This window comes from Dermacentor andersoni, chromosome 6 (assembly GCF_023375885.2).
Source record: "Dermacentor andersoni chromosome 6, qqDerAnde1_hic_scaffold, whole genome shotgun sequence".
Classification (NCBI taxonomy): Eukaryota; Metazoa; Arthropoda; class Arachnida; order Ixodida; family Ixodidae; genus Dermacentor; species Dermacentor andersoni.
Window position 1 is genome coordinate 28,153,611 of NC_092819.1, and position 19,151 is coordinate 28,172,761.

A 19,151-nucleotide genomic window follows, 5' to 3' on the forward strand; every position below is an offset into this window, starting at 1 on the left:
TGGTACACATCGAAGGCTCGTGGACAATTCTGGACTACGACTGCAGCTTTTAGATAATGACGCGGAGCAGAAAAATACGGTCGTGGTTCAAAATTTTGATGCACTTTCAAAAAAAAAAGCAAATGCGGCCAAATTAACTCGATACCCTACGTTGCGCCGTCCTCCATGTGACAAGTGTACCTTTTTTATGTTAAACTCAATTCTTAATTTAGCCTCACGGACTTTTTTAGCCTCGCGAACACGTTACCCGCACAACGTAAATGTACATAGGTAGGGTGCAAAACGGTCTCTGTCAAAAATCACAGTGGAAGACATCACACAAGTATGGTAACCAACATAGATATGCTAAATAATCTCAATTGGTCATCTAAATAGTCAATTAAACAATCAATAATCTCCCAGGCAGCACACCAGCAATGGTCCAACCATGGCCCAATGCTGGCAGAAATTGGTACCAATATTGGACCAACGTTGGCATATTGGCAAAGTGCAACCGAATCCAATGCTGGCCCAGCGTTAAAGCCAAGATTGGACCAATGTTATGCCAATGCAGCAGCCATTGTGATGCCAGCGTAGGACCAGCGTTAACGCCAAGATTGGACCAATGTTATGCCAATGCAGCAGCCATCGTGCTACCAGCGTAGGACCAGCGTTAAAGCCAAGATTGGGCCAATTTTATGCCAATGCAGCAGCCCTTGTGCTGCCAGCATAGGGCCAGTGTTGAGCCATATCGTTGCCATTTTAATGCCAACTTTGAGCCAATGCCCTTTGCATGACGAATATTTTAGATACGCTGGCTTTAGAGCACGCAGCCATTCTTACCGCAAACCTTTCGCTAGAGGCATTTTTATAGCAATTGTCCCCATTCCGTTTTCCTCAATAATAGCTAGGAAAGCTCGACAAAAAGATGTCAAGAAGCAGAAGTCATCTATATTTGCAAATAATAATAAAAGGATACTGAAAGTGACTTTTATGACAGTTTATTTGCGAATAAATGTTCACAAACAGGCATTTTCGTGGACCTGGATGGGTGACGCTCGGTTATCTTCAAACAGTTTATTTACAGGCACTGCCCTCAGGACAGGAATTGGGCTAGGTGGCGAGGACGGTAGGCTGGCCAGGGGTTTCAGGGCAGGGAGCTGACGTCCGTAGGCAGGTTGGTCAGTGCTTGGGTGACGGCGGGCTGATCAAGCCCCCGAGGACCACGATAACGCGGTGGTTTTGTTGAAACTGCTACCATTTCCCATAGCCACTTCACCATTACTTGGAGATGCTTGCACTGTAAAATAAAAAGAAACATTAACAGAGATGTTGGTATAACAAATGTATGTGTCAGTGTTTTCCTTTGAAAAATCGCCATACCACAACAATATTATGAGTGTGGGCAGAGAGGTCGAAGGGGTGAATCAAGAAACTTTCTTGCAAGATTTGTCAGGTAACACTTTTTAATATATCGACATATATGGCATATTTCGTAGGTGTAACAGAATATTTAGAACAAACATAAAATGCGCAGGATCCGTCCGCCTTGTTTACACCCCACACCTAGTCAGCGTAGCACTTCATAATTAAAAAATTGCAGCAAAACCTGCTACAGCACAAAAAGCCTAGTTTCAGACTGTCTAGGCAGAATGCGGTCTTCGCGCGAAATTTTTTATGTGGAAACCGAGAAGTTCCTTCAGGAAACACTAGCAAAAGAGGCATTTATTATACGAAAAGAAAGAAATACTGCCGGCTGGAAATGATGCTTGACCTAGAACAGTGAGAAGAAGCGCGGTTCTTCGGTATCACTAGCTAGCAGGATCAGGCCGCGCGCATGGCTTGATAAAATCATAGTCCTGGAGTTTTGGGTTAACTTCACAGAGATTTACACGTGTTATACTCCGGGCACTATTCAAAGGCTGCGAATAAAAAAGAGCTATGTAATTACAGGCACTCTACATTAGCCAGGGCTGTTTCAGTAATATATATACCGCCTGATATTGATTGGGTGATATTGCTCCCTATAAAACTTATACATGCGCAAAAGAAATGCACTCACCATTGTAAGATCCGCGCTTCTGTGTATCCGAGTTCATCCCACATCGAAGACGGTGGCCACGAGCGCCGACTTTTTTTCTGGTTGTTGTTTCGCCTATATTAATTCTAATACTCACAAAAATTCGTGGCCACTTTCCTGTGTATTTCAAGATGTAGGCTTCTCAGTAGGAATGACGACCGCAAGCGAGCATTTTTCACGATAGGAGTGCGCTGACAAACACGGACAAGACGGCAAGCACTCAGGCGGTGTTGCACCCAGTCGGCATGCTAGCGATGCATAGAAGGAAAGAGTGAAAGGAAAGGGTGAATGAAGAAAACGGTGTAAACGCCACTTTCCCCCGCTGGACCTAGCCCGACCGCGTTCCTTCGGCGGCAGCGACGGAGGGAGACAAGGAGGACAATAGTGACCCCACTGCTTTTCCCCGTATTCCGAGAGCAGCCAATTCGACACAGCAGCTTATAGTTGCCTGAGTGCTTGGCTGATAGTTTTGACCAGGCTCACGTGGGTGCGTGGGGGAGAGGCGAGTGGGGGCTGAAGGACGAAAAGTTAGGCGGAAAAAAAAAATCCGGAATGCGCCGTGCCAACTACAGGCAAAGACAAGAGGAAAAGTCAAAACGTACAATAAAATTTTTTTTTAGTCAGGGGCATTCATACAAGGAGCTTACTAAACATGCACGAAAAAACAAATATATTGGAATAGGAGGATGATGATTATGTCACCGCAACGTGCCATGCATGCTAAACAAACAAGCAAAAGTTTCACTAATACATATGCGCTCCATCTCGATGCAATATAAAACGGTTCCATCAACTCTGTGGCACTGTAATTATCGATTCTCCTCGAAATCCTGATCATCCAAAGCCGCGGAGCGTACATGCAAAATATACAATGCGAAGACAAATTCGCAATACCGTTGCTTCTTATGGAAAGCTCATGTTCCCATGGACGATCAATAAAGCAGCGGCTAATTTTATGCGACTTCCCCTGCTTGCTACGTGGTGCACTGGCTTTTCTCTTTAGGGGCGCATTTCGCTGAACGCGAAGTACAAAAATGGCGGTGTACGATGCATGGAGTTGACATGGGAGAGCATATTTCTGGTTCCTGCGCAGTGTGCCTGTGATCAGTTTTCAAAACACGTTGTTCAATATCAGCAAGTCGTAGAGCACTAAAAACCGACAAGGGGAAAATTGGCTTAGTACGGGCCAATGTCCTCCTTAGAAAGCCAACTACTAACCCATATTGGGAAATCCGTTCGAAAGTCGGTCCAATAATTCCCGCCTTGTTGAACGGCAGTGCCAATATTGTTTACTGACTGTGTAATGTGGGCCAACATTGGATCTCTATCAGAATGGCACAGCCAATATTGTTTACTGACTGTGTATTGTGGGCCAACGTTGGATCTCTATCAGAATGGCACAGCCAATATTCGCGCTACGCAGTTAACCTTAGGCCATCATTGGGCCAGGATTCAGAATGGCACTGCCAATGTTGGAACCACGCTGTTAATCTTGGGCCGTCATTGGGCCAGGAAGTGCCAATATGTTTCCAACGTTGGCCCGACCTGACGTGCCGCCTGGGCTAATCCCTACCCAGCCTTGCGTCAACTCTCCCGGCGATGACTGGCCAGAACATTAATTTATTGCTCCATGAAGTGACCCACATGTCCCCAGCTCACGAATAAACATGTCGAGCACATCGATATTCTCCATCAAGCGCCACAGCAGTTATTCAGAAACAAGAATGCTGCTGCACCGCCAGACACGCAGCGAGCACGAACACAGCGACGACAGTGGCGGGACAAGCGAAGGAGGGCAAAATATTGATCCACAGTCTGGCAACAGAGAGCGCGCCAACCAAATTTGAGAACAAAAAAGTAAGGAGGCAAGCCCGAGATGTGTTACGTTTGGAGCTAGATGTCCGCGTTGTCCTCCCCCTCCCTCGTTCGTCGCTCCCCCCCCTCCTTCCGCTGGTGCCGCAGTGGCCTCCTCTCCTGTTACAGCTTTGGTGGGAACTGCGCTTCCCCGCTTCCATGGTGCCCTCTGTTAGCGTCAACCGAATTCATGTCGACCCTTTAGCATGTAAGCAGCACACCAAGGCTTCGCTTACGCCGAATGCCGCAATGTCCTGGCTCTGCATTATATTTTTGTATATTTATTTATTTAATCTTACCTTGATAAACGACCCAGTTCCGACCGTCGCACGACAGTAGCCCGGGTTTCGCTCAAACACGCCAGACAAAGTTACTGTGTTACCACTACTCCGCGCGGCGACGCCAAAAAGTGGCAGAATGCCCGGTAGATCGTGAGGCCCCACGCTCCATGTAACTGTGGCACTAGAAGTTGTCTTTTTTAAGCTTAGTGCCCAGTCACTGCTCTTCCTAAACCAGTGCTGCACCATTCGCCACACTCTGTTGACGTAACACAAGCTGTTCGCTTGGAGTAGCGGAATCCAGTAACACAGTGAATACCGTCAAGGTTGTCCGGCTTAAATAATTTTCATTATTTAATCAAACTGAATAAGTGCCGTCACCAATACGGCACAGCTGTTTGATGAACCAAGCAAAACCATCAACAACCTCAGCGAAATCGTTTCTTCCACATTATTCTGTCGCTCAGCACTTGCCAGCAGTTCCGCCCCTGCCCCTGCGTGGCGTGCTCGACGGAGTGCTTATCGCCGCCACAGGAAGCCAACCTAACAAGTTTCGCTAAAGATAACTTGATCCCCGCTCGGGTCCAATAATCGTTCAAGGTCACTCATCCATGTCGGTATACATATTCGGTGCACCGGGTCAAGCACACGACGCACTATCCACTGCTGCCGGACAGATGGCCTGGCTAAAAATACGCTCTCGTTCTCGCCAACGGTCAGCGCGAAGCGGTAGCAGCGTTAAGATGGAGCGTGCGAGGTGAAACGCTGGCTGCGTCGTGTCTCTCGCGCCACGTCGACTCTGCCCTGTTTTCTCTTTCTTGCATAACTCGCCGCGCGCTGCTGGTCAGCCCCGTGCCACGTAAGCGAAGCAAATAAAGTCGCGCTGCTGTTTCCCTTCGAGAGCAACGCGCATGTTGCAGTCACGTTAACTGCTTTGAGGACCAACGCCACTGTAAGAAACCAAAAAGACGACTGAAAAAAAAAGACTTTTGTTTACTCCCATACCTCCTGCGTTACTTGAATATATTTTCTGTGTCGTCGAGAGAGGAATCGCTCTGTTGAAGCTCATGGATGTTTGCCGGCGTATACGCTGCTGGCAACGCTTGCCGGCAGGCATATCACGATACGCTAACAAAACATGCTCAACTATTTCTTCACAATTTTCGCACGGCAAATATCAATAGTCGTCATCGCATTCATTGTCATTACTACTGTCATTGAAAAGAACAGAGTGGTAGGCTAGTTGGTAGTGCACAACTTGAGGTTTAAAGCGCAAAAGAGCACGCATGGACGACAGTCCCGGAACTGCCATCTTCGTCTCCCCCTGTCGTCCTGCGCGCTCTGTCGCGCTTTACCTCAAGTTATACTATCATTCATTTCGCTCTCCCATTTCGTTATCGGTGCTTTGTCCATATGTTCAGCAAATCAACTTGCTGAATTAACGATCATGGCATGCTCGTCACGCAGTCGCTCAAAACCGCTCTCGCGGTGTGCGTAGGCACTGTATGGAGACACACGAGTTGCTCCGCGAGGTGGCCGGAGATGGGACGCAACATTTATTTTGGCCAGCGCGTCCCCAGCTCACACTCCGTGTTTGCGTTGTACGCTTCGCACCTTCGCGCGCGCAGAAAAGCTCACAAGCCTCACAAGGCAACTGCTGTGAACTGCTGGACGTGACGTCCATTATGGTGAGTAAGCCTTAATATTGAAAGGGTAGCGGCAACGGCTCGGGTGCTTAACCTGACGCGTTCCGCGTTGCCCCTAATGACTGCTAAAGAAAGAAGCGATTCGCGCGTGCGCTTATGCGCGGCCACCATGGGCGTCGAGTGTCTACGCCCTGAACGTTATTCATCATAACCTTCAGGATCGGAGTAAGCAAATTTTCACCGGCGCTTTCGAAACACGCACAACCTCCCGCACATCTGCACTCTGCGTCAATATGGCACATAATTTTTGCACAAGATTGTAATGGTGTGAGAAGAACGCGGAAGACTAGGATGGTAGCTGGAAGGAAAATTCGAGAGACAATTGGATTCCCGACATCCTGCGAAATTATGCCTCCGTCAACGGCGCTTGATATACTATCATCTCAATAACACCTAAGTATCTTTTATCATTCATAGAATCTTAGCCTAATAGAAGTGATTAAAATTCTACCAAGGAGCAAGCGCTTTTAACTTCTCCTACCTGGTTTCACATATTAAACCTAATCTAGTCAATGATACCGACACAACCACAAAGCAAATAAGGCAGGTCGTGAATTCTGAAAAAATTGTGTTGACATCAGTAGACACTATAGATAACGTGTAGATAATCTGCTGAAAGCATGCGCCAGCAAAGTTTCAAAAGGGGCCTATAGGAATCACTGTGCGACATTGCTGTGCGTAAGAAGCTAAAGTTTAGCCAACACATCATTTAGGTCCTTGCGACATGTGCCTCCGTACCAAAAGAAGAAAAAAAACTTCCGGTCGAAGCTTTCCTAGCTCTTCGCTGAAAAAGCAATACATCTCATGCGGTGGCTAAATATAACGAGTGCGCACCAGACTGATTGATACCTCGAAACCGCGCATTTACTTTTTCTTGTGTACTAATGGTAAAACTCGTTTTAGAATGTGGAAGGTGGCGGCTAGTACGGCGTTTTGAAGGCGTGGAGAATTGCATGCAGGCTGTCGTTCTTTCTCTCATTCAGTAAGCCTTAGTACAAACTTTGAGTAGACGAGGTTGAGCGTTTCCCGAGGTTTTTTGCGCGTAAACGAAAATAGTGTCACGCTAAGCAAAAAGCTGCAACGCCGAAAAATGTCTGGAAGCCAAACAATGAACGCAGAGCGGTCATTTTACAATATGCCTTTGTCTCATAGAGCGTCAAGAATAATAGACATTGTTATTTCTTTATTTATTCAACAACTTCGGAAGGCCACGAAAACATCTTGCGACATCTTTTCGTCGACATTCTTTCTTCCTTTCCTTTTTTTCTTCTTTTTTTCTCTTTTAATGTGTTTTTATTTCATTCTTTATTTTATTTTATTTGTTTATTCATTTATTTATTTATTTATTTATTTATTTATTTATTTATTTATTTATTTATTTATTTATTCTTTGGCGTTTCAAGCTTGTTCTTCAGCGGCTGAGCAGGAACTGAACACGACAGGCTGCGCTAAGATATAGCACGGAGGAAACCAGGTAACTTCGCCGCCGGAGCAACGGTATGACCGCTGTCTGTCCAATTCTCGGAAATAAGTCCTGACAGAAGCCACCAGCGGCAGGCGACGAATGACGGTATTGATCAGGCCAGGGTCACTGCGTTTACGTTGGGCCGCCTCGTCGGGCTCGGTCCGGAACTGAGCTCGTTCCCGATACACGCAAGTCTCGTCGCGACGTTTGCAACACTGCGTGCACAGCAGGCCAAGAGCAAGGCACAATCAAACCTGCGATTAGCTCCGCGTAGCGCGCGCTATGCTTCCGATCTATCCACAGAGAGACTAGGAAGGTTCGTGCAGTGTCGCCTATAGTACCGAGGCCACAGCGTGGAATTCAGCTGCTTATACAAAATCCTATCTCGCGGAAGATTGAACCCCCGAGCGCATGCTGCTCGAGATACCGCAGGTCACAGTGAAATAGTTCGTTCTGAGAGCGACAGTCGCTGTCTCTGGGACTTCTGATCGGATCGTGCTCGTGGCTCGAGGGCTCGATAAGAATGAAAACTGAATTCGCGTTGAGGGCCCGTCGATTCCAAGACATACGCGCAACCAGTACATTCACAAAGTCGGAGATAAGAGAGCGCGAACGCTGAAAAAAAAAAGAGAGCGCATAAATAATCCCGCTCCGTGCCACGAATGTATTGAGCCACACATGAAAATGAGTGAAGAAGACTTACACAAACTTATCTCAAATAGGTAGAGTCAGGTTTGTGGAGAGAGGTTAAGACAGAAAATGCTGGTATGCAAGAAAAGCTGATAGCAATAAAAAATAGGTGTTGGCTCTACCATCAACGATACACCACCTCTTGTTTCAAACCCAGCTAGTGTAGCATTTCTAGTCAAATCAAAACATTGTGATACGACGCAATAAAATATACCACACATAACGGCAACAGGGATAAAAGCCACCATACGCCAACTTGATCTTAGCCATGCTTGATAGATAATATAACGTTGAAGAAAAGACGAAATGTATAGGGCATGCTAGGAGTATATCCAATATCAGCGTCTTGAAGCGTCGGAAGGTCAAAGTATGTTGACTATTTCGCCGCGACGTGTGAACGGCACAAAAGTGATCGAAGGCACTGAGCTCAGAAAGCAAACGGGCTGAACATGCAGCGCGATGACGTGGGGAAAAACAAACACTTTTTCACATCAGTGTGGCACACTGTAGTATTAGCATGACTGTGCAGAAGAAATTGTGGAATATTCGTTCGTGATTTACCCGAGGTTAATGTGTAAATAAGCAGACGCGATGAGTTATCACGTTATGCGCACAAGCGAGTGCACAAGCTGGCACGAAGTGCACCACTGAAGTTCTTTAATAAAAAGAAAAGTAAAAATAGCCGTGTCCACAGGATGCACTTTCACGCCAAAAACAAGCGCAAACGAAAGTAAACTAGCCAGTGCACCCGTCGTGCTTATTTATCAAGAAATGCCAAAATGTGCGACGTATTCTAACGCCAAAGCTATGAGCCACACGAATGAGCCACGCCACAGTGCCAAACACGCTGGCCAACTTAAAAATTAAAATTCGACTTCTAGTTCGTTTGCTAGATTGAACTATTTATTCCGGCATAATGGTACATCGCTCACTTGTACTGCTGTTCAGAAACGACCCAACTTCCTTGTTTCAACGCAATAGCGTTTACTGTCCTCGTTCAGTCAGTTAGCGCAGAACTCGCAGAAATTTCGTGTAACCTTCTTCATGAAGTCTTGAGAGAACAGTAAGGAACGCGTCTGGAGCCAAAAGTTCTTTTCTAACAGAAACACACAAAACTGCGCCATTCATTGTGCTGGTGGCGCCATACAACGCATTAAATTTATCCGCCAATCTGAGTCAGCAAGCCGCGTCTTTTCTCGCAAGACGTGATGAAGCACGAGCTGCTGTCATTGCAGGTGATCATCATAAAGTCGCATTTCTCATTCAAACTCTGCGCTACGCATTAGTTGCTTCGAAGCTAAGCACCAATTTCCGAGTTCGGTTTTCCAGGACTCGGGAATATAAGAGAATCCTTAGTTTCGAAAAAAAAAAGAAAGCGCACCACGGTTTATTTCCAGAGATGTGGTTGCAACAAGGCGACACGCTCAAAGTGGCAAGTAGCAAAGTGCACAGCGTTAACGCAGACAGACCATATACGGTAACCACTAGAACGTGCGGAAGAGGCAGTATTCGAAGAGCCCGATAAGAACGAACACCTGGCTCTTATTCTATGCACTCCAGCACGGCGTTCGATCGAGGGGCTGCACCACCAACGTTGACGTAAGCGAAGCTTTAAGGGCAAACCTTGTTTGTCGTTTGCGTTAGTCCCGTTCAGCACGTGCAAGCCGTTATACACCCACCCTCACCCAGCTCCGCCACCGTCCCGTGGTTACTACGCGAAATAAAGTCAACAATAAATGAAACAGAGCCCGGGGGTCGCGCGGTTCATCGATAGGCCTCCCTTTCGTCGGCGGACAGGTACACGTTAGACTTTTGTACTTGGAAACCCGGTTCGTGTGGCCATTACGACTTGTAGACAGACGAGAGGCGAAAGGTTGGTAAAAGAGGAGCGGGGAGGAGAGAGAGAAACGGCACGCTGAATGCGACGGGTTCTATCAAAGACACGCTAAACTACGCTGATGGATCTGGAAATGGGCCACGGCGGCGCTTTGAATCCCAAAATAAACGCGAAGAGGGGGGGGGGGGGCTATTAATGCTTTCGTAGAAGCAGCTACCTCTCTCTCTTTCTCTCTCTCTCTGCGTTCGCGAAGGCGGAAGCGGCGCGCAACATCGCGACGTATGGGGTCGGAGTGACGTAAGAGGTAGCGCCTCGCGCGAATAGGCATCTATACAGCAGCCCTATCGACAGCGCGTGGGAACATCAAAACGTCCTTACAATAGGGGTCTCCGTTTTGTATGCGGATTATGCTATAGCAAACATGTTGTGGTTTCGATCATCAAATATTATTTCGGCTTCTTTTTTTATAAACTTGTTCACGCACGTGTGATCAACCGGCAGTGAGAAATAGTGGCGGAGTTCCTTCAAAAGTATAGCTTTCTTTAACGTTGACCTACGTGCACAGCTCAACTAAAACTGCAGCGTCTTAGCAGTATTCATAAAAGCAGTATGTATGGTAGCGCCCAAGTTTGTACTGTTCGGGATGCTGTAGCTGCTCAACGTCTATACCGATGGTCAAAGTGTTTCTTTCGACAAAATGTTTCACGGGAAGAAATTCTGACGCACATATTCGCGTGCCGAGTTGGAATCCACATGTCGCGACTAATAGCCAATCAAAAACAAGCTCGTTGTCTCCTATCCGATTGCTCACGAGTTGTAGCTTGCCCTTTGACTGGTCCGTTTATCTTTCTCAAACGCATAATTAACGCTAGGCTTAAGCAAGCTTAAACAAGCAAGTTGGCAAAGCGCGCGACGTCTTCACCAGCTATCATGTATACATTGTTCGGCGTTGCGTCAAGTACTCTTTCGTACGGTTAACTCTCTGAAACAAACGGACCATATATTACAACATACGCCACAATACGATGTTGTCCAACTGTCTACAGAGACACCTGGACAACATCGGTGGACGGTGATTACAGCGAGTTGGGTAGCTTTTATTACATTGCCTGAAGTGAATTCGAATAATTACTGGTTCCTTTCATCGCAGCTTTGATTCTTCGCCAGTTTCACGCATCTCCTTCAGCGTAGAAACTGCGGGCGATAGGCACAACTTACATTCACAATCGACTTCCACTAACTTGAGCCACGACCGCGCTAACTTCAGCCTACGCGGAAATGATGAGAAATTCAGCTAGGAGTTTCTAAGCGTATACCTGAACAGCATTCCAAACTTCAGTGCCACACGGAGAAAGGATACAGTTTTCACAGCTTCGCTGACTTGCGTTTATATTTATGCCTACAAACCTCAACCGCACAGTACCGCTGCGTCGTCAAATAGCCTCGTTTTCCTCACGCATTTCTTCCCATTTAATCTCGCATAAGCGATCCACTGATCGCACGAGACGCTCACGCAGCCATTCTATAATGCACTGGCCGTTTAAAAAAATATGAAAATTCGCGTCAGAGTGGCGATTTTGGCGAGTTAGACATGCATTGCATTTTTTTTTTCTTTTTCGCTGACAGACACGGACGTAGAAAGGCGGTACAGGACACACTAAGCGCTTCATGTGTAATTTACCGTTTTTCTATGTGCCTGTCCGTCAGCGCAAAAAATATTTCGAAAATTCACAAGCGCGGGACTTTTCGGTGCGCACATGTCTATGATTGCACACTCACTTCGTTTACTTCAATTCTGAGCTTTAACGAAAGGCTGGTCAACATCGGCTGCTCAGCAGTGCAGAGCAGATAAATTTTACTAGTGTCGTTTCTTTTCTGACAGCGTGTGGCGCCTGTAAGCTGCGCCCCTCGAAGGAACGGCGGCGCAAGTGCGTCTAGCCCTGCCGCCGAGATTCGCAATGGCATCCTTGCGTTAGACCTTGCGCAAACCGGATCATTAGCTAGCAGCACTAACGCCAATGTTCTTGCGCAAGGTCATTGCGCAAAGCGTTCAGGAATGACTTCTCGGCTGATACTTTGTTCATCGATGGCGATATGGGCCCCTGACACAAGTTCTTTACGGCTAACACAAACGGAAGTCTTCGCCCGGTGTTCCTTCGCGCGAAGCTGGCGGGTCAGCCACCACGCAGGACCAACGTATACGCAGCTCCGGCCAGGCCCCTCGTCGCCGACCCGCAGCACGTCGATCGCCCGCTGGCGGCGACTACGCTGCCGCGGCTTCCCTTCTTTCTCCCCATCGACCCTCGAGCATCCCTCGCCGCCAACGGGCACCCTTCCCCAACTCCCGACCGTCTTCCCTCGGCCTTCTCCCGCACCTCTTCCTCCTCCTTCTCGGACACCGCTTGCAGAGAGCGAGTGAGCGCCGTGTGTGTGCACGTGAGCGCGTGTACGACGCCGGAGTTAAAATGGCGGCTTCCGACGCCGCCATGTTCAATAAGAGGGGCCGCGCGGTGCGGGCCCCGTAGGCTCGCGCCCTGCTTTTCTCGCGTTGCCGCTGCCCCGAATATCGGAGTGCGGCTGCTCGAAGGGACGGGAAGGTGAAAGGGTGTGACGCTAGGAACGACCTACGCCAAGCGCCACCGGCGCGGCTCGCTCGTAATCGTCCCGGCCTCTCTCTCTCTCTCTCTGCGCTTCCTGAGAAGTAGCACCACCGATGCCTGCGCCGCTTCCGTATTGCCTTCGTCGCGCTCGCGTCTCTGCCAAAAGCAACGTTCCCTCGCGGCCACACATTGGCTAGCCACTTCGCGAGCGAAGCATCGGCTCACGTACAATGTACGGGCGTATTTCGAGTATTACGGTTTACAGCCGACTTACACTGCTTCGATTTCCACAGCACACGCCACATCGGTTTTAGTTGGCCGTTTTCGAAGTGAAAAACGCGTTCGACAGTGATTGGTACCTACTGGAACCTTTAGACCCGCTCTAACTGAAATGCAGTTCGAATGAACAGACGTATGACTTAGAGATGTCATTGATTGAGGAATACGCAAACGGAACAGACGCCAAAAAAAAGAAAGATCAAGAGGGCGCGTTGGTGGTCTTGTTGGTACAGCGTTATGTACAGTATATAGCGCAAACAAAGCCCGTAATACAAATGAAAAGACGAGAACACAGCGCCGTGTTACTGGCTTTTCTGTATTCCTACAAATTCCTTTTGCACTACACCGGGTGTGAAGACCAAACGGTGGCAATACAAGCGCCAACAAGGGTCTACCAAATGGTCCAATTTTCAGTCATGAAGGGTGGATACGCACACTAGCTGTAAGCAGCCAGACTTAAGGACGCGTGCCGTTTGTGTTGCTATAAAGACGTTTATTTTTACTAAGAGCCATAACGGTTTAGTCTGCCATGTCCGATTCCGAATACAATTCACAGTATCTGCAGGCGACCTAAACCAACGAGCCATACGATGCCAGTAATGTTTGGGCTAATGCCTGCAGCCACGAAGAAGCGCAACAAAACATTTAAAGAAGCTACGGTAAAGATGCGAAATAAACTACGACAACAGAAAGTAAACCGAGCAACACTGACGAGGACCAAGCACAGAACACGCGAGACACGAACAAGGCACATAACACAGGCTAGATGAGTTATGCGGCTTTGGTAAATTACCCACCTATCAATTTATAGCGTTATAGTTTGGATTCATTTCAAGACAATTCGGTTATTTGAGAAACAATCTGCTATATTGCAGGTGTCGGGTCTTTCTAATCAAGAAAACCACACAACCCCCTTGCGATATGTTGGCTCGTTGACAAAGGTGACACGTGTGCAGAATACAGAGAGAGAGGGGTGAAGAAATTTAATAGGAAAGGTGTAGAGGTTGGCCGGAGGAGCGAGCGTCCGGCCAGCTACTCCACACCGGGATACGTGGGAAGGCATAGACAGAGAAAAGTGGAGAAGGATTATGAATGACGAAATAGGAGTGAACATCAACAATACAGTGAGCCATGCACCTGGTGTCCACTGCCGTACATGCACAGTGTCCTTGACAAGTGAGAGAGGGAAGGGAGAGAGATTAACTAGACTGTTAAGTTTGCTGCCCTACATGCGGTGAGGAGGATGGGAGAACTAAAGAAAGGGAGATAGAATACATAAGTCCAGCTCATTCACGCGCATTAATAAAGGTGCCGCGTATCTGCAGTCTGGCACTCAAGCCTGCCGCCTTCGTGTTCTGCAGAAAAGCTCGTGTGGCTTTCCGGGGTGATGAACTGCGAAGCCAGGCTCCCAAGGCTTTTGCTTCTGTGAAAAGCTGATCGTCCAGCCTACTCAAGCGACACTGGAGAGTCTGGTGTTGTTTGTCAAAGCGGGAACGGTGGCACAGGAGATGAACGGTAGTCTCTTCACATATGCACTTAGCGAGCCAGCGGCGAGCCAGCGGCGAGCCAGCCATTCCTATACGATAGCTGTATGAGTTTAGTGAAGGCTACTCCGACCTACAATCGGCACAGCAGTGTTGCATCACGTCGTGAAAGATGTGTTGGCAACTGCAGTTTTAGTGGTGGTAATGATGGATCCAAACTGTATAAGCTGTGGTTGACACGTTAAACGTCTAATTAGAAACTGCAGGTGAACGCAGCTAGCGAAAAGTCTCGACACGACACGTACGTACGAGGCCAAACACGAAAGACGCTCGGCGGCTTACCTCGACCACGACGCTTTTAAAGGTTCGCTTGACTTTTTTTTCATTGAACCTACCAGAGAGAGGAGAGAGTCAAGAACGTTACATCAAAAGCTCGCCATCATCTCTATAATGTCGTCGTGACAATCGGCGTTCCTGCGTCAAGAATTGCAAGGATGACAAGACCACCTCTGACAAAGATAGATCTACCTATATAAACCTCGGGAAGCCTTTCTGAGGGATCTTACCCCTGTTTATCCAACTTTTATTCCACAGTGTGCTTCCGTCTATCGGCCGCCGTCTTGCCTTTGGACATTCACTTTAAGGTTAGTTGATCGCGGCTGGAAAACCTGACTTCGCAAAGAATTTGTCATCAGAAAAAAAAAAAAGCTTGTCCGGCTGCGTGTCCTGAGATTTCCGAAAATGTGCTTTGTTTGTTTCCGCATTGACTCAACCTTGTATAAACCAAAAAGAATCATCGCAATGGCGACGATTCCTACACTCCGAGTGTGTCATTTAGTGCGCTCACCTAATGAACACTCGTATACACCGATGCATAAGCGTTGCTGTTAACGACACAAATGGCTGGTTGATGGTGAGCTGTGCTTTCTGACCATCCGCGTGTCTTATGACACATCCGATGGATCTTGCTGATCACAAGCAATAGCACTAGTACAACAACTACCATGCATTTATACTTGAACTATGGCCAGTTAGTGGTTTTGAAAGAACAGCTTTCAGTGCAGTGACATACTTTTTGTGAGTACATCCATGGTACTCGAAATACTAGAGGCGATCTTATGCAGCAACTTGGCCTTTACCTTCTTTTTTTTTCACTTTTGTATGTGTTCATGGTTACGCGCTCTAAAGTGTCCTTTTCATTATCGGTATTGATTGATTGATCGATTGATTGATTGATTGATTGATTGATTGATTGATTGATTGATTGATTGATTGATTGATTGATTGATTGATTGATTGATTGATTGATTGATTGATTTTGAAGCAATTTTTTCTTCTATAGACTGAAACAGCAGCCGGAGGCGTACGGCTTCCAACTTCTCCAGTTAGACCCCCTTTAACACTACCTACCTACCCGACCATGTGCCACCCATTTCACGTCCAATCTGCACCTTCTTTGACGGGCAGCTAAAAGGCACCATTACGACGTTTTAACGTACCATATCACGAAGGTACTCGTATATTCATTAGTGTACCACTGAACGCCGCAACTTAACCTTTAAATGGTTACTGAAGGAAATAATTAACAAAGTTAAGTTGTATTTGTATATGACATTGTTCTAATAGCAAATATGTGGCTTTTATCAAAGCCGAAGGCGTGGTGTGTCAGAAAAGCACGTCGAACGCAAAAGCAGGTGACGAAATTATTTCGAACTGACGTCGAAGAGTGCAGCGATATCCGGTCGAGGTTCTTTTGCTGTTTGGTTATTCAAATTAATAAATTATATTATGGTGCATTTGAAGATAAACTAACGCTAAACCTGTAAACTTTCGTTGCATTTCCTGCAGAAGAGCCGAAATCGGCCCTAATACTGCGAAGTCGATGACATCAAGCTTGGCTTGACGTCGTCACTTCCGATTTTGTAGCAGAAAATCAGATCAGTATATGACTATATATGAATATATGACTTAGGTTTCTGGAACGACGGTAGAATCGTGATACGGCTTGAGACGCTGAACGTGAACGACTTCGCGGTTACGACGTCGCATGTCGGACGGCGGCGTTAGCGGCTCAATCAGGTAATTCACGGGTGATGTTCTCTCGAGAACGCGGTATGGCCCGTCGTACTTCGGAAGGAGTTTTGAAGCGAGCCCAGGCGTGCGGTGTGGCACTAACAACCAGACGAGATCGCCCGTTAGAAAAGTGGGAGTCGAGTTCTGGGCATCGTGAACGGCTTTTTGACGGTTCTGGTCGTCCGAGGTGAATCGGCGGGCCAGCTGGCGACATTCCTCGGCGTGTCTGGCGGCTTCCGAGATCGGCAGGCATTCGGATGGGTCTGGCCGGTAGGGCAGAATGGTGTCGATGGTGTGCGAAGGATGACGGCCGTAAAGAAGGTAAAAGGGTGAGAATCCGTTAGTGGCCTGAGTCGCGGTGTTGTAGGCGTAGGTGACAAACGGAAGAACTAGGTCCCAATTAGAGTGATCAGGTGAGACATACATGGCGAGCATGTCACCAAGAGTTCGATTAAAGCGTTCCGTGGTACCGTTAGTCTGTGGATGATAAGCAGTGCATTTACGATGAACAATAGCGCATTCAGCAAGCAGTTGTTCGATGACTTCAGATAAGAAGGCGCGGCCTCGATCGCTTAAAGGTTCACGTGGACCTCCATGACGAAGGAGAAAACGACGAAGTAGGAAATTGGCGACCTCCTGCGCTGTAGCATTTGGTGGAGCAGCGGTCTCCGAATAACGGGTTAAGTGGTCTACCGCAATGATTATCCACCTGTTGCCGGCAGGAGTCAACGGAAGCGGCCCGTAGAGATCTATGCCCACGCGATCAAAGGGTTGGGATGGGCATTGTAAAGGCTGGAGTTCACCGGCGGTATTGTGCGGTGGCGCTTTCCGGCGTTGGCACTCATGACAAGAGCGGACGAACTTTCGAACGAAATTATACATTCCCCGCCAGTAATAGCGGTGGCGAAGTCTTTCGTAGGTCTTGAAGACTCCCGCATGGCCACACTGAGGGTCGACGTGGAACGAGGAGCAGAACTCTGCTCGCAAGATTCTCGGAATGACGAGTAACCAGGTGCGTCCCTCTGGGGCATAGTTGCGTCGATACAGTAGCTGGTCGCGAATCGCAAAATGAGGCACTTGGCGCCGAAGAGTACGTGACGCTGGAACTTTCGACGTACCCGAGAGAAGGTCGAGCAGAGATGCAGTCCAGGGATCATTACGCTGTGCAGCAGCGATAGTGTCAACGTCCAGAGAGGATAATGTGCACTCGCAGGGGGAGTCGTCACTGGCCTTCGGGGGAAGCGGTGATCGGGATAGCGCGTCAGCGTCGGAGTGCTTTCGCCCGGAACGGTACACCACGCGGATGTCGTATTCTTGGATTCGCAATGCCCAGCGGGCAAGGCGGCCCGATGGATCTTTGAGCGTCGACAGCCAACATAGTGCGTGGTGGTCGGTCACTACGTCAAAAGATCGGCCGTATAAATATGGGCGAAACTTGCCAAGCGCCCACACAATGGCCAAACACTCCTTTTCTGTAACGCCATAATTGGTCTCCGCCTTGGTTAGCGTGCGACTCGCGTATGCGACGACGTATTCTGGGTGGCCAGGTTGACGCTGTGCCAACACAGCGCCAAGGCCTACACCGCTTGCATCGGTATGGATTTCGGTTGGCGCTTGTGGGTCAAAATGGCGAAGAATGGGTGGCGTCGTGAGAAGACAGCGCAAGGTTGTGAAGGCGTCGTCACACTCTGGAGACCGCCGTAGCGACCGCCGGTTCTACGATGCACCGAGCAGTTCCCGAGCTCGAGCTTCTGCTGCACGCTTGATGCTGCCGATGCTGCTGACCCAGTGCGCACGTTCGTTATCTTCCTTACAATATATGTATATATATATTGCTTTCGTTATCCTTCCAACCACTTCGTCTGCTCTGCCTTAGTGATGATGACGTGCCCAACCGAACCACTTCGGTTCCATAGATTTATTCTCATTTATTACATGCAATCATCAATGATACTACGGGGATGCCACGTGCCAAAATAATAATCACACAAATTCGTTCACTCGGTCACTCTTCACTGTTTGCTCATTGACTGTCGTATGGCAGAAAGCTGGGATAGGAGAAATTTCGAGATTACATGTATTTCCAGTGTTTAAGGAGAAACGTCCTGATTGATTGATTGATTGATTGATTGATTGATTGATTGATTGATTGATTGATTGATTGATTGATTGATTGATTGATTGATTGAGTGAGTGAGTGAGTGAGTGAGTGAGTGAGTGAGTGAGTGAGTGAGTGAGTGAGTGAGTGAGTGAGTGAGTGAGTGAGTGAGTGAGTGAGTGCCTCATTTTATATCCGGCAGTTGTAAAATGAGGCAATTCATTCTACACTCTACATTAAGTATAGCTCATCCTCAGTTTTCGACTTTACATGTCTGCAACAAACCTTCCCCGCTCCTTTTTTTTTTTTTTTTTTTTCTCGTGCGAAAGACACTGACCCCTTTTCGACAATGAACACGCCTCAAGAGGGAAGAGGGGGCTCAGGCATACGCCTCACGTCGCTCTGGACCTCCGCAACGTTTTCCTTTCCGTGCACCATCAATCTACGTCTCTTAGTTACCGCCATTAGATTGGCGCAGCGCCCGTCGAGCAACCGAACGCTGCTACTCGAGCGTGCAGGGGGTCGGGGTCTATGTATAGCAGTTGGGCTAGAAGTCGTTAGAGAGCTTAGGCATTAGACCGGGTCGGGGAGGTACGCGGAGCGCACAGCTCGCATCTCATTTTCTCGGGATATCGGAGATATTTAACAGGCCATCGCAAGTGACACGGCTCGGTGTTGGCGTAGATGAAACACATTTTCGAAATCAGCCTTTGTCGTAACGACTGAAG

General features: G+C 47.9%; 1 protein-coding gene and 1 long non-coding RNA gene across 3 annotated transcripts in view; both read right to left on the reverse strand.

Annotated features, from left to right (window-relative positions):
• LOC126521423 (diacylglycerol kinase theta) overlaps window positions 1-19,151 on the reverse strand; it is a 70,758-nt gene that overhangs the window by 42,446 nt on the left and 9,161 nt on the right. The gene's annotated exons all lie outside the window — the stretch shown is intronic.
• LOC140218729 (uncharacterized) lies at window positions 965-2,139 on the reverse strand. Its single transcript, XR_011894901.1, has 2 exons — window positions 2,042-2,139; window positions 965-1,279 (listed from the first exon to the last, which is right to left on the reverse strand). It is a non-coding gene; the product is annotated as an uncharacterized lncRNA (long non-coding RNA).